We start from the raw sequence: 12,409 nt of genomic DNA, 5'->3' as shown, positions 1-12,409 counted from the left end.
CGTCAGGATGTTTTGGATCATGTGTTTGGACGTGAATGTTAGAGTTAACAGTTTGCTCCTCTTCAATTGACTGAAACCTGACTTACTGATAAATCAAAATTCTCTCAGTTCCAAAATGTAAATCGTTTTAAGTTTTCTAAATATATAAATTTTGCTTTGTACTATACATAGCAAAAATATTTATTTAATAAAACCAAAACGATCTGCATTTTAAATCGGAGGGATTAGCAATTAAGAATGCAGACGGATTAGTCCGCAATATATGCCAAGCTGGTTGCCTGCGAGGCTACCACAACATGCTTGAAAGGCAATCCGTTTAAAATGGTCTATATGTATCTAGAACTTGAGATGAGATTAGGGTTAGAGTGAATTGGAACCATGGTTATCAGAAGGTCTGGGGTTTACTATTGGGGCAAAATATATTTAGCTGAACAAGTGTGAGGAGAGCCCGGCAACGTGGAGAGATCATGCTTGAGGTTCAGAGGTGACCAATTAGTAAGCCGAACCCCTCTATAGATGTTCGGTTTGTAAGGGATTGGAAAGGATTTGAGGGGGCTGAGAGGGATTAAATCCCCTATAAGGCAATATCTACCTCGATTCCCTCCAATCCTCCTCAATCGTCTTGGGGAGGGGATTAACCGAATAAGATCTAAGCCAATCTTAATGGTGTCATGGTAGTATCATGACCATTAAATTTTATAACACATAAACAATTTTGCTGACTCTCCGAACCATTCCAAGGAGAGAGAGATAGGGGAGGGTTTTATCCCATGAAACTTATCAGGCTCAGTTACTATACTATAAAAACACAAATGAAACCTACATTGAGAATGTTATAGTTTCATCGTAAGGTACATTTTATCACGATACTACTTAAAGAATTAAAAGTTACAACATGTCTATGAAATAATGTAATGAAATTGTGCATGGAGATCATTTATTGTAAAACTGATGACATAGCATTTTTAATAACATTACAATAAAATCGTATATTGAGACTGGCTACCTATGGATGGGTCAATTGTTTTGTTGTACTCCCTCCATCCAAATTGCATATCGTTTTGGCTTTTTACATATATAACTTTAAATATTACCTATGCACTTAGATATATATTATGTTTAGATACATAGCAAAAGTGATGTATTTATAAAAGTCAAAATGATCTACAATTTGAAACGAAGAGAGTACTGATGTTAACTTCATATGGTCAATCTAGCTGCTTATAGAGTTAGCTTGTGAATGTATGTTCGCATAAATCATCACACTCCGCGCTCGGTTAATGGTAATTATTTTTGTTATAAGATTCGTGCTACCACACTAGTGGCGGGGCTCCTATGTGGCTTCCATTAGCCAGTTAACTACTTGACTTAGACCCATCAGGATCCCACCAAACACCATCTTCTTCCTCCCACCTCCGCCGCCTCGGCCGTCGGCACCCCCCCCCCCCCAACCACCACCGCCTGCTCACCTGCCCTTCCTAATCCTATGGGCATCCTCACCCCCGCCGTCACCGACCCAACCGGCCGTCTGACCCGCCGGGCGGCGACGCCTACCGTGCCACCTCGCCTCCGCCACCGGCCGAACCGCCATCACCGCCACCGCTAGTCCTCCGGCGTCCCCACCCCCTCCTCATCTATAGTTGCAGGCCATTAGAGCTCCCGCTCCCGGTAACCTAAATCCTAACCCTAAGTCGCCGCCTTGACCACCACCGGCGACCGGTGCCCACACCCCACCCGCTCCCTGGACTCACTCCTTGACGCACGTGCGGGGAGCGGCGGCGGCGGGAGAGGTGAAAGAGGAGAGAAGAAGAAGAAGGGGATTGGATGATCCATACCTCGCGCACGAATCTTAAAATAGTGAAAGCCAAGTAACATCCGGGCTTCCGGAAGCTAGTTAGGAACGGCGCTGCCATGCGGCTCCGCGAGCGACGGTCGGTCGCAGGTCCAGTGAGCAGGGATGAAAATGTGTTTATGTGGGCTTCTTCCGCGGGAGCGAAAACTGGATGGGCTCCCGCCTGTTCATCAGGATTCGTCCTCTTTCTCCGCTTTAGGCAAGGTTACTTTACAAGTGTAAGCTTGGTGCCTTGGTGGTGTTACCCTAGTAGTAATATGAACGCTACAAATGTTAGCCGGCAAACACCAGGATGAAAAATGATTCTTGTATGCGGCGTGTTACGTTCTCATGGTACGGATTATATTCTCAATAAACATTGCTAACAAGTATTCATAATACAAGGATCAGGTCGATTGGAAGATGGCATCAGCAGGTGACTAAGACGACAAAAAAATGACGAGATGAATTCGATTTATACACGCATACGAATTCTTTTCTCGCATTGCGGCTGATTTGTTGATGACCGGGACAAGACGACTTGGCCTGGGAACTTTGTGCTACCCAGAGGCCAGAGCACAAGGACTTTCAACTAGGCAAGGCGACAAATTCAGTTGACTCCCGGTGTGTGCCTGACTGCCTGTGAGGAAACTGTGCTAACAAGGTACACTTGTACTGAGTTTCAGCTTGTCAAATGCTAGGAAATTGCTATTGGCATAGGAAGTTAGGAACCCCTCTGCTTGCAATATTTTGCTCTCGAGCACTCGTGACTTGTCCAAACTCCAAAGTTAACAGGGAGGGGCAGAATCCTCATCCCATTTGCTTCGAAATTTGGCATCACCTAGTCTCCTTCGAATTTTACATCTTTTGCTCTAAATTAAAAGGCCAGTCTAAGTTGCATCTTGGAGCCAGGCAAGGGGAGAGAGATGAAGTGGAGAGAGGGGTGATCTGCCATGGCGGCAGTCCACAAACTTTAGTTGAGGTGCACATAAGTTCCGTGAAAAGTATTTCATAACATTGTAATTTTCCTAATCCTGCTGTTTTGATATATAAAGTAGAGATCAAAGCTATATATTGGAGACCATCATCTTACTAATTAGTAGGCTCCTTTTGAGGCCTCCAAGTGAAGCCACTTAGGATCCTATGTGGACACTCTAGAAAAAAATAGAGAAATCCTAAAAATTCTAAAAAAATGGTGAAGCCACCTAGGATTCTAGGTGGACACTCTAAAAATCCTAAAAATTCTCACAAAAAAGTAAAACATCTAGCCATCAATCGGTAGACTCAATTCATCATAACCATTGGATCTATTATATTTTCTAAAAAAATTACCCACCTATGCCATTATGAAAATAGTCTAAAGTAACCCCCTAAATCTATATCTAAATTACCCACCTCTCCCATTATATAAAATAAACTAAAGTAACCCCTAATATTCATCAAAATTACCTACTTATGCCATTATAAAAATAATTTAAAATAACCCCCTAAATTTTCAACCAAATTGCCCACTACTAAACTTAAAAAATAACTTAAAATAACCTATTAAATTTGCATATATATTACCCACATATGCCATTATTAAAAATAACATGAGGTAACCATAAATTTTAATCCAAATCATCTTAGTTAAAAATATAGACCAATATATGATTCTAAATCGTCTACTTATTAAACTATTGATATATGATATAATAGTTAAGGTATATACACATGTGTGTCACCATTTATAAAGACATAGAGGAAGTGATGAGAATATAGATTTTCATGTGAAAATTATAGCTCAAACTTAGGATCCATTACACAAATTCAAGCGCATACATGCGATGCAAAGTGAAAAGTTAAATATTATAAATGTGAATGAAAATATTATAGAGTGATTACTAACTAAAATCTATTACAATCGGATGAAGGTAATAAGTATACATCTATAAAGTATTATGTTTGAATATTTAAAAAATGAGAGGTAGCTCAAGGTAATAGTTTTGTAGCAACGTGGTCTCATTTTTTCCAATTGAGACTCTGCATTAGTTCTCACAAGACACACTAAAAAAAATACAAATCCTAGAAATTCTCACAAAAATCATAAACATCAAACATCAATCCTATAAACTCTAATAATCATAGTCATTAGTCTATTGTATTTTTCTAAAAAGTTATCCACCACTATCATTATGAAAATATTCTAAAATAAACTCTAAACCTATATCTAAGTTACCGAGCTCTGCCATTATAAAAAATAATCTAAAGTAACCCCATGATCTTCATCCAGTTTACTCATGCATATCATTAGTAAGCATAACTTTAAATGCCATTCTAAATTTGTATCTAAGTTACCCACGTATGTTGTTATGAAAAATAACCTAAAGTAAACTCCTAAATCTTAATCTAATTATCTTTAGGTGAATTATACATAAATACCCAAAAGTAAACTAATATATGATTCTAAATTACCTATTCATGTCATTGTTAATATAGAAATACTAAGTTGTATATAGGCATGATGAGTGTCACCATGTAGACCACTTATACTTGTATGTGAGAAAGTGATGAAAAATCTTAATTTTTATACTAAACACAATGTATGGAGCCATGAAGGTGCGATACAAATGAAAAAAGTGAGAACATGGATGAAAAAATGTAGAGTAATTACTAAAAATCAATCACAACTGGACAAATATATGTACACATTTATATGAGTATTATATTGAAGTATTGAAAGAATGAGAGAGTAGTAGGTAAATAGTTTTAATTATTAATGGGGAGTTTAATTTCTAAATAATTTTCAAATAATAGCTTTTAAAAACATTGGCCCATGCGGGAGCACGGGTTGATGGACTAGTGTATTTAAGAAACATATAATGATATCTATTATCTTAATACAATAGTGTGAAAAGAAGCCACCACGTTCACCGAGAGGATCTAGAAATTACCACATTAATTGGAAAAAGGAAAAGAATATACACAGTTAAATTTTATGATGACCTAACGGCTCAGATTATTCCAAATAGTTCATAATTAAAAAGAAGAAGAAGAAAATATGCACCGTAGGATTTTATGATGTACCAACGATTTAGATCAACTTAGAGAGTCTGTATCAAATACTATTAACCATAAAAGAAAGGAAACCTCTGTGTGGATTCTGATTCTATATGCAAAATAAACATGAAGGTGTAGGTCATGTCTACTTTGCGGCAAGAAAAAATCAAAGAAAAAGAAAGGCAACTGAAGTGCGTATTGGATCTTGATTGTAACTAAATATGTCCATTATGTGGCCAACGATTGAGAAACAACGTACATTAATCTATACTAGCAGGAATGCCCGTGCGTTGCTACGGGTCTGTACAAAAGCGCTTCAATTGCTACTAATGTGACGGGAACGGTAAGATCAGTAGCAACTTTTTTCAAAGTTGGGAATGACACATTTCTTGACCGATTTAAATTATCCTACAATCAAAATATTTTCAGCATCTCCTGCAGAATTTCTCCAAAAATATTCTCTAGTCTTCAGGCTTCACTTATTGCAGTCTTCAAAGAAAGATGAAGGAATATGTTGTGGAGATACCATTGTGTACAGACACCCAAATTGTAAACATGTTTAAGCATTGCAGTCTTCAAAGAAAGATGAAGGAATATCTTGTGGAGATACCATTGTCTACAGACATCCAAATTGTAAACATGTTTAAGCAGACAAATTTTAACAGAGTACAACATGCCGAAAATAGCAACCAAATTGAGATAATGGTTGTACCTTGGGGTGCTCGTACTTCTCTGTGATAGCTTTTAGGTCCGGCCAACGGATGCTGAACAGCAGTTCATGTATAACCACTTGTTCCTGCAGGCCGATTATGGATCTCAGCAAGCATGTTCATGCGAATGCATGCCACACGAGTAACAGCTCTCAAAACCAAATGGGGGAACCTAAAGTATTCTTTAAGTCCATAATTCCAGACATTTGGTTCTTCTCCTTGTCCATGCTTGGCTTGAACTGTCAACAAAAACAGAAGTTTAGTCAGTAAACTAACTCAAGTGTCATGTGACCAGCCTAGCACTATTCAGACAGGTGCTATAACAAACTAATCTGTGTATGTTTTAGGATTTGCACATGTTGTTAGCATTTGCTAATGTCTAACTACGAAATTTCAGTTTCCTATAGACAAAATCAATAAAAAAAGTAGTGTCCTACGTACCATTTTTCAGTCATTCAGGGAAATTCAATATCAGACAGATTAAATATGGAACTGGAATATCACAAAGAAGATTAAATTAGCACAACACAGTCAGTACCTTGTCTTCCTTGAAATACAGGTGTAACCAGTTGCCTTTAGAAGCTTTGCAAAGGGTAACAACAACCTTTGTAGTCTTAACATGAAAGGACAGAGCAATGATCACCGAGATGGATTATGAGCAGCTCTCAACAGATACATGCACATTGCAGATGTAACATCAATTTAAAAAGTTTGTAATACCTCTGCTCGCTTTTTTCTTGTTGCGACATGCAAAGCCGTGTTCCCATTTTTATCTGTCAGCATTACAATTGCTGGATCAGCATCCACTAAGGCTCTAAGAACATCACAGCTTGTTTCCTTTACGGCCATATGAAGAGCAGTTTGACCTTTCTTGTCATTTCTTCTTGCTAGCTGAGGCTCTTTCTCAAGTAATGCTTTGACAATTCCAACATGTCCCTGTCGAGTAGCGAAATGTAAGGCATTTTTTCCATTGTCTCTGGCCATTTCACCAATCCAAAGTAATCTTGTTCCAACAACAGTTCAACAACTTTGATATGGCCCCTCATAGCTGCTGATATAAGCGGGGTAGTATTTCCAGGACCAAATGTCTTGGCAAGCATCCTGTCATGAAGTAACATTTCCTGCACAACAGCTGATAAGAAAGTACTCCTAGGCGTTAGGATATTTTGCTCCCTGTTAAATGTTAATATAACAAACAGGAACAGACTGAAAACATTTTTGATTGAAGTTGGCAGTGCAGTACCTGGGGCAGGAAGTTAGTTACAGGAATTTCTTGGTTTCTGTCATCGGATGAAATGAGGTTCCATTAGAAAATTAAAGGTGACACTTAACACAGGATAGAAAGCCAATTGTTAAAAACATCAAGATAAAAGTTGGAAGTTAAAATAATAATCTCACAGAACTATTATCTCACAAATATTGCAGTGTCATCATTCCTCCACAATTTGCTGGAACTTGGCCTGTCAACTTGTTGAAGCTTATATCCCTGAAATTAGTACAGTTTATTGTAATTACATAATCAGGGATTTTTGAAGTCTTTAGAACATGAATGAATTCAGTATATAGAATAATCTGTTCTCTGCTAGTCATATAAAATAAAACAAAACATTTCTAAGCTCACTACCATCACTGTCACAGTTAGATTATATGAAAATAACTGTAGATTACATACCTTTGCAAAAGTCTCTTTTTCATACACCATCCAACGACAGTATCTCTTTTGCTTGCCTACCCTTTGTCAGCTTTATTGAATTCAGAAAATGAACATGTTAATTGGACAGGGAAAGTATATTCCTATGTTTGTCTGCATCTTTACATAGTTCGCACCAATTGTCTTTTTCCTGGACAGCAAGCAAATCCATAGCAATTTTAGTTTTTTTTGTCTCAGCTAGGAAATCCATAGGAATCCGAGTACAGCAATCATGGCTTACCTTTCAGAAAGTTTGTTGTTTTGTTGTAGCTTGCAGGAGAATCACCTATTTGTAACATAAATAATAAATATCAACTTTAGTTGGTCCACACATGCATAAAACCGTCATGAGTAATTTCTCATAGAACTTACAAAAAGCTTAGTACCTATTTGGTGAGGACCTCTGAATACACTATATTCTTCGTGTATCTATTTGTTGTGTCTTTTTGATTGACCTCTTTCTTATCTGACATGTCGCTTTTTGTCTTCCTTTTTTTCCTTTTCTCCTGCTTGTTGTCCTCATCTTCATCATCATTTTCAGCTGTTAGTATCTTTATGTTCTTGGCTGTTGTTGCTCTAGAAAGCGCGACATATAATTGACCGTGAGAGAAAACCGGTTCAGGCAGGTAGATGCCTACATTTGGTATTGTTTGTCCTTGTGCTTTGTTTATTGTCATTGCGAAACTTAGTCTTACAGGAAATTGTTTCCTCTTGAAACGGAATGGGAACATCTCATCATCAGAGGGGCACAGCGGGATTCGTGGCAAGAAAACTCGTGTCCCATAATGTTGTCCTAGTACAATCTCTGCATCGATTGCATTTTTCTGGAATCCTCGTACCACCAATCTTGTGCCATTGCATAGTCCATTAGCTGGGTCGATATTTCTGAGTAGTATTATTGGACAGTTAATCTTGAGCTTCAGCATATGTGGTGGTAGTCCATTTGGGGTTAGTGTGTTTAGGAATTCCGGGGGATAGTAGTTATGTGGGTCATCTTCTACACTATCGAAGCTGTGATAGACCATCTCTTCTCCTTGGAATCGTTCAATCATTTTCAGATTTATGCGGTCTACACAGTCATTACGCGTGGATAAAATGGCTCTTGATGTGATGTAATTTGGATCCTCCAGGCAAGCGCTGTTCATTTGGTAGACGCTGTCGATGAGTTTATCAAGTCCGGAATCATCCATTGTGCGTGGAATACATATATTTTTGGGCAGACGTATCTCGCCTTTATCGTTTGTCTCCTCAGTGCCATTACCGATGCGCAATAGGTATTCTGCAAACCATGGGTCATTTTGAGCCCTCATGTTGTGCACAAGCTTCATGTGACGCATGCAATTCCAGAGTTCAGATCTGCGTAGTGAGGCATCTACTATTTGTGATCTTGTACCCTTTCGTACAACCGGCAGAACTTGTCTAAAATCTCCCCCAAATACCACTGTTTTGCCACCGAATGGAAGATTTGGTACATCCATTATGTCACGCATGCTTTTGTCCAGTGCCTCTATTGCCTGCCTCTTAGTCATCGATGCTTCATCCCAAATGATTAGCGATGCTGCCTGAAGTAGCTTGGCTGTCCCACTTTGTTTTGTGAATGAACAAATAGCCCCATCATCTATCCTTAGTGGTATTTTGAACCTTGAGTGCGCTGTCCTTCCTCCGGGCATTATGGAAGCAGCGACACCAGAGGTTGCTGTTGCTAAAGCTATTTTTCCTTGTCCACGGACTGTTGCAAGCAATGCCCTGTATAGAAAAGTTTTCCCCGTTCCTCCCGGTCCATCTACGAAGAATAGCCCTCCTTCATCTCTATCAATTGCTGTTAGAATTTCATTGTAGGCGGCCTTTTGCTCGTCATTTAGGTGTTTAGGCAATTCCATGTCCTCAGGGTCCACCTCGATGTTGGCTTCCTCGGTGATCTCCCTAGGTGTATTGTCTTTTGTGTCATTTTGCTCGTCGATCTCTGGAAGAGGAAATGATCGTATGTCTTTTCCCATCGATTGCAACATTTCTCTAATATTGATTAATACAATCTGTTCGACCGTTCTTGCATTTTTGCAGTTTCGTCGATAGTCTTCCGACATTGCCTCGATGTGATTGTTCCATAGTGCACGGATATCGTGGGGCTCACAAAACACAAGAATCGTCGCAAATAGCCTTCGCAGTGAGGATGGCATCCGAAATAACTCTGCTTCCGTCAGGCAATCATCTAACGTGTTGTCTGCCTCAATGAGGCCCCTTCTCTCTGCAGCTTCACGAAATGATGGCAATATTGTTGCATCAACTGTTCGTAGGTCTTCGTAGCAGGTTGCGCCTTTCACATGGTTCAGGAGAACTCGAAGATAGTATCTTTCTCCTTCGGCTGGATGTGCTGAGACGATTCTCCCAACTTGGTACAACGTTTTCCTTTTCCTCTGTTGCCAAAACTTCCCTTGGGTTTGCCAAGTATAATGTTCTGGAAAATCACGGTATAGAATGCCTCGTGCTTTTTCGTGTATTTTGTTTGCTTCGAAGTATGCCGTTAGCATTGACTTCTCAACACCTTCACGGTTGATAACTTCCGTTATTTCTTTTTTTCCATGGTATGAAACCATGTGCATGTTTGGAAGATGAAGCTGCAATTGCATGACTGGAGGATTTGTCTTGCTTAGTTCGAAGCCATATATCCTCCATAGTGCCTCTGGTGGTGTCACCCATCTCGCGTCTCTGTATTGTCTAATCTCATCGATGTCTTCTTTTTCGCTTGTCCCATTTACACATACAGATGCACGGTCATGCCCCTTGTAGATGTATTTGTATAGGTATTTGACAGCTTTTATGCTTGAGCATACCTCGACATTTATATGGCAATTGAACATTTGTAGGAGGTAAGGGTTGTATGGGACTACCCACCTGTTATCTAGTTTGTGCCCTCGGACTATTTCATTGTGGTCATCATCGCGTCGCCTGTATAATGGGTAAGAATCCTTGCCTTGAATGGTAGTAGCGTTAAATGGCCTTGGATAATAGTTCTTGCACGATTTCGATTCTTCGTGCATGCACAGTTCTTATTCAATGTACCGCAAGGTCCATGCATCATATGTTTGATAACCATCTTGTACAACTCTGGGTACTTTTGTTTGTTTGGGAGCTCCGCCGAGATTAGTCTATCATATTGCTCTGGACAAGTAAGCTTATATTTTCCGGTCATTATAAGCAAGAAATGAGCGTGCGGTAGACCTCTCTTTTGGAACTCTACAACATAGGTATAGGCCTTCACCTTGCCTAGGATGTGCTCTTCTAACAACTCCTTTTTCATTTCTTCTAGTTTTGCTCTGAAAACACGAACAACAAGATCAGGGCGATCTTGTGGTGTTTGACCAAACTCAAGTTCATTTGTGATCTCTTCCCAGTTGGGATTGCATGTCATCGTGAGGAATATGTCCGGTTTCCCATATTTTCTAACTAAAGCCATGGCGTCTAGGTACCGACGCATCTTGTCTCGAGGACCCCCAATAAATGATGATGAAAGCACTGTCCGTTTGCCGACCGCATCTCCCCTGTCTTGTCCCGCATGAATGCTATCTAGAAGGTCTTGGTATAGATCTGCCCTTATTTCTTTCTGATGATTCCATATGAAGTCCAGTCGTGAGCTCTCAATCTTGATGTATGTATCCACGGCGAATTGTTGGAAAAGTCGTCCGCCGTATAGTATTGGGTTAAATATGTTTGGTCGCACATGAAATTTATAGCAGTAGTATTCTCTCATGGTTACCCACATTCTACCACTTAAATCTGTATTGGTCATATAGAATTGATTGTTAGTTGCATAGTCAATTATTTCATTATTATATGTAACTATGAAGACTAATATTTGAAATAGTTACCTGGATCATTGTTTTTGTTATTTTGATTAGCACGAGCTTTCATCACATCTTCCGCAGTAATTCCAACCTTTGGGATATCGGCATGCCATCCCAATTCACCTCTTGGAAAGAACAGAGGATAAGACAATGGATCGTAGCATCCAGCGTATGATCGGATTCCTTGTATTTCGTTGTTGTTCCCATGTAGTATTACATTTCTGTCAAAAGTATTCCTCCGTTCATTTCCTTCAACCCAAACTGCAGCTACCTCCGATGTGATTGGTGCATTGTATGTCCTCTGGTCCAATCTTTGGTCAAGGTTCAACATCACTCGGTAATCCTCAAGGTTTTCTTCCTGTCCCAAACTCCTAAATTGTTCAGAGTATGGATTGTTGCGTAGAATATTGGTTATAATGAGTAATACATGTTTGTCTTGCTCATACATTTCCTTGCGGCAATAGCGGTAACGATGCTCTAGGGTTGGATCATCATCATAGAAGTAGAGTTCTAGATGCTTAGGATCTGAACCATCTTTTCCAAATGAGCGTATGTTGTGATAGATCTGACCATGTGCTCGGAAGGTGTAAATACCGCTATTTTTCATTGTTGTTGTATCTCTATCGAGGCGACAATATAGAGAAGTAAATGAGAAGTGGCCATTGAAAAACCTTATATTCTTTCGAAAATGTATTGCATCAGAGTCATTGCTTGTCCATAGTCTCATGAGCTGATGTGGTGTCTCAAGATTTGCAAGTTTTATCTGTCCTTTTCGACAGCATAGGCCTTCAGGTTCGTGGTGAAATTTCTTTGCATCACAATATTTGCAATTTTCAACAGGTTTGAGCTTGTGTGTGTTGTCTGGTATGTTACTATAGACGAGATCATATGGATCATTGATGTTTGAATGCTCTGGAATGGTTGACTCATTTTCATTTATTTGTTCCTCCGTATCTTCCCATTCTGCTATGATTCGTAGGATTAAAGAAATTAGAGAAGTACTCACATTGTGATGTGAAAATATTTTAACGTGTTTATCATACCTTGACCAGAAATTATGTTATCCTCCTCATCAGTGTCTTCTTCATATACAACTCCATCGTCATCTGCATAGAAATATGTGAATTATATGTTGTTTTCTATTGCATGAGAATATAAATTTAGTATATATCCTTACCATATGGTTCATCATCAATGATTGATTCATTTGGTTCTTCTCCATCCTTGGTGGCTGGACACATTGGATAGGGGATATCTGTGCATGAAAGATTGTTATCATTGTAAAAATTGATGCATG

This window comes from Setaria viridis, chromosome 9 (genome assembly GCF_005286985.2).
Source record: "Setaria viridis chromosome 9, Setaria_viridis_v4.0, whole genome shotgun sequence".
Taxonomy (NCBI): domain Eukaryota; kingdom Viridiplantae; phylum Streptophyta; class Magnoliopsida; order Poales; family Poaceae; genus Setaria; species Setaria viridis.
This window is presented reverse-complemented; position numbering follows the sequence as displayed.